This window comes from Limulus polyphemus, unplaced genomic scaffold, assembly GCF_000517525.1.
Source record: "Limulus polyphemus unplaced genomic scaffold, Limulus_polyphemus-2.1.2 Scaffold2335, whole genome shotgun sequence".
NCBI classification, from domain to species: domain Eukaryota; kingdom Metazoa; phylum Arthropoda; class Merostomata; order Xiphosura; family Limulidae; genus Limulus; species Limulus polyphemus.
In genome coordinates this window covers 105,388-109,537 of record NW_013667945.1, presented here as the reverse complement: position 1 = coordinate 109,537, position 4,150 = coordinate 105,388, and the positions used below count along the sequence as shown (strand labels likewise).

The 4,150-nt window shown below is 34.4% G+C and overlaps 1 protein-coding gene across 1 annotated transcript in view; it reads right to left on the bottom strand.

Moving 5' to 3' along the window:
• Positions 1-604, bottom strand: part of LOC106466657 (octopamine receptor-like) — a 23,468-nt gene extending 22,864 nt beyond the window's left edge. The window contains exon 1 of the mRNA XM_022394721.1: positions 507-604. The gene's annotated coding sequence lies outside the window, so the exon portion shown is untranslated. The remainder of the gene's footprint in view (positions 1-506) is intronic.
• Between the last annotated feature and the right edge of the window lie 3,546 nt (positions 605-4,150).

Sequence of the window (4,150 nt, the reverse complement as noted above, 5' to 3'; positions counted from 1 at the left end):
TGGCGTGACAATAGTCACGTGATCTCGCTGACGCAACATTATTGATTCAGCTCATATATCAAGATTTATCAAGTATCGTTTTACAATGTTTAGAATACCCGTTCACACACACAAAAAACATTGTTTTACACAGATTCAAAACTGCTGGGTCATAAAACTACGATGACGTTGAACTAAAGAAAGGTATTTTTGGGCAAAAGCTTCGTCGTATTTCTTCTTTCTGGCTTTAAAAAGAGCGTTTGCTCGAAACGTCGCCAAGTTAATAAATTATTAACATAGTTTTTAAAGGTGATTTTTTTCTCTAAAATTCTAATTTATTTTATCTTATTACCTTCGCATTTTTCTACATATGTATAATATTATATTAAGTTCACTAATTACCGCGATTACAAGTCGTTTCGTCGAGCAGACTTCGACAACTTTACTGCCTTCAAAATAACAGTATTTACAAAAGTTAACAAATTAATTCTTAGTATTTTCTATCAACATTTAATTTTCTTACTTACCAGTTATATTAATCATCATTTAATGAATCAACCTTGATTAACCTACTTCTTTGTAGAACAAAACTTACTAAGACTCGTTAAGCTTCACAAAACTATATTCTAAGGGATAAAGCTGTAGTACAACAATATTTCTCTTAATGGTCACGTGGTCCAATTGATGGTTTTTCTCGCCGATCCACGCGAGAAAGCAAATTATTTTAAGCGCTAATAGCGGGTTGATGCGTTATATGTTCCGCCCTGTCCTTCTTGAGAATCCATGACGTCACCCAAAACACATGCTCTTACAAAGCGGTTTGTTTGTTTTTCTGGCACAATAAGAATTCCGTCTTGTCTTGAAACTTTATTTTCCAGATGAAGAATGAACTTTACACCAAGTTTTTGACCTCTCATGGTGATTTTCAAGAAATAAATGCCCCTAAAAACAAAACATCTTACATCTGTCTGGTGAAATCTCCGAACTTGGGCGTGGATACTAATGTTATAATAAGCACAATAATGTAACTGTTTAGGCGGTTTATTACACATATATTTGTAACAAGATTCTGTTGGTCAATGAAAATTTTAGTCCACACCTACTTTCTTTAGTTTCAACATCCTAGAAAATGGTTTAAGTTTTGAGCTACAATAATACCAACAAGTCTGCGTTAAAAGGAAAAAGTTGGTTGATTTGTTTATATAAGTTCGAAGACTTTTATGAATGTACTGGTACTAATCACGATGTGTGAAAATATTCAGAGTTATCGCTAAACAACAGTCATATTACACTATAATTCAGTAATTTAAAAATAACACTCATACAACACTATAATTCGGTAATTTAAAACAACAGTCATACAACACTATAATTCAGTAATTTAAAAACAACACTCATATAACACTATAATTCTGTAATTTAAAAACAAGTCATAAAAACAACAGTCATACAACACTATAATTCGGTAATTTAAAACAACACTGATATAACACTATAATTCGGTAATTTAAAAACAACAGTCATAGAACACTATAATTCGGTAATTTAAAAACAACACTCATATAACACTATAATTCGGTAATTTAAAAACAACAGTCATAGAACACTATAATTCGGTAATTTAAAAACAACAGTCATAGAACACTATAATTCGGTAATTTAAAAACAACAGTCATATAACACCATAATTCGGTAATTTAAAAACAACAGTCATACAACACTATAATTCAGTAATTTAAAAACAACACTCAGCAACTTTTAATGTCTTAAATTAATCTTTCATTAATCATGAATTTACATAACTTCCATCCAGGGGACGAGTACTCCAGCTAGTAACCTAACATTGTTGTTAGTCTATATACTGAAAGTATAAAATGAAATGTATAGACAACAAAACTGGACAAATATTCGTTGATATCTTAATTTAGAGTCTCTTTTGATTAAAGAGGTTTTTTTTATTGAATACGTTAGTGATATGATAGAAAATAGCTTAATTCAGAAATGATTTAAGTATAAAATTGAATCGATGTTTTTACTTTACTTGGCTCTAGGCTAGTTGATCCCACACTATGTCTTTACTTTAGGCTTGTTATACCAACACTCACTATACTTAAAATATTGTTGCGTCAGCGAGGTCACGTGACTAGTATCACGCCACGTCCTTCTCGAACCTTCATGAATTGTCGGGAGACTACTCGATTGGGGGTAGTCTTGTATATATAAGACGGTCACAAAGTGACGGCAACAACGTGTGTGTAATTGAACTGAATATTGTTGAGCACGTGAGACGTTCGTTGAGAATTATAGCGTTTGTTATAGAGCGACTGTTGTAATTAAGTGTATCGTAAAGTTGTACTCGGAAAGAATAAACCAGTTTTATTTAAGAAAGGACTTGTGTCGCTCAAGTGTCGTCGGAACGAATTTACGTAAAATTAACTAACGAACGGAGACGTAACAATATTTCACGGCACAACCATCTCTCGCGGCCCTCTTGCACCCCGTCCCTAAAATGTAATAGGCAGATAGTACTCGAACCATTCTATCTGAATAAATGCATTTTGGCTTTTATGACTCCTCCTATTTCGAGAAACCAAGCATGACGTGACACAGACTTGGTTTTATATAGGTTAGATTATGTTTCACTTTCATTTGGGAAGTAAAGTAATTTTGCTCTTATGTTAGCAGAGACGTCGCTGGGCGCTGGCACACGGGGCTTGTTCCCCGAATCTCCAGTTAGTGTTTTGAAAAAATTAGAATATAAATCCATGATTGATATCATGCTGAAATGCTGAAAATACCTGCGTCTATGGGCCCCACCCTGAATATTTCAAGCACCTAGCGATGCCTCTATATATTCGCTATTTGTGTCTTAACCCCTTAGAAAGTTTAAACATCCCACTGAGGAACAGAAATCTGGGCCTGTTGGTTAGGGCACTCTACTCGCACTCTGAGGGTCGCGAGCTCAAATACCAGTCGCCGAACATGCTCTCTTATATAGTTGCCGTCTGGGCCGGCCACCTGGGTATAAAAATTCTTGGCTTAAAAAATTACCGGGCGACCCTGAAATAGTTGGGATTAAGGTCGTTCCGGAAAAGAAGTGGTACAAATCTTGTTCATTGATCTTTATATCGGAGGCCTGGCATAGCCAGGTGGTTAGGGCGCTCGACTCGCAATCTGAAGGTAGCGGGATCGAATCCCTCCCTATTCCATCAAACATGCTCACCCTTTCAGTCGTTGGGGCGTTATAATGTGACGGTCAATCTCACTAGTCATTGGTAAAAGAGTAGCCAAGAGTTAGCGGTGGGTGGTGATGCCTTCCCTCACTGATAAATTAGGGACGGCTAGCGCAGATAACCCTCGTGTACCTTTGCGCGAAATTCAAAACAAACTTTATATCGGAAAATAATATTTTGATGTTGTTTTAAAAGTACTGTATTATATAACAAGTTAAACCAGATATAAATGGCAGTACTTTCTGTGTTAATTTTTTCAACAAATAGTCTTAACGTGATATTTTTATCCCCCGTTTTAATTTTCTTGACACCTCTATCAACGCTATCAGGGTTAAAACTTCTTCCCGCTACTTCGTACTTGATTAATAATAACCAATTATTAATATCTTCCTGTTTACAACATAATTTTAAAATTATATTCACATAAGAATAAAATCAATATTTTTGGAGAATTGTTGTGACGTGATTACCGAGAACGGTTTTCAGTAAATAGTACTTTCCAATTTTCTCTTATTTTTACTTCCTAAAACATAAAAAAACAACAACAGTTATCTACCTCAATATCATCATACGTAAATTTAATAGAACGATCAATGTTATTATGGTAATTAGCAAAATCAATTAGATTATTTTTACTATGCCGCCATATCAAAAGCGTATCACCCAGCTTTTCGGTTCGCTTTTCTTAACGCTTCAGTTCCAAAATCGTCCGTACATACATCACACAATAACGGAGATAAAGGAGGACCCATAGCTAAACCTATGTTCTGTATATAAACTTTACTGTTAATTTCAAAACATGAATTATAACACATGCTTCAACAAAGTTAATTATATAAATTATTTTTAAAGCTGAAATCTTATTTTCTTTTAATTTATTCACAAAACGTCCAATGGTTTTTTTCCACGGGTAGTGTAGTGAACGATGAAACAACATC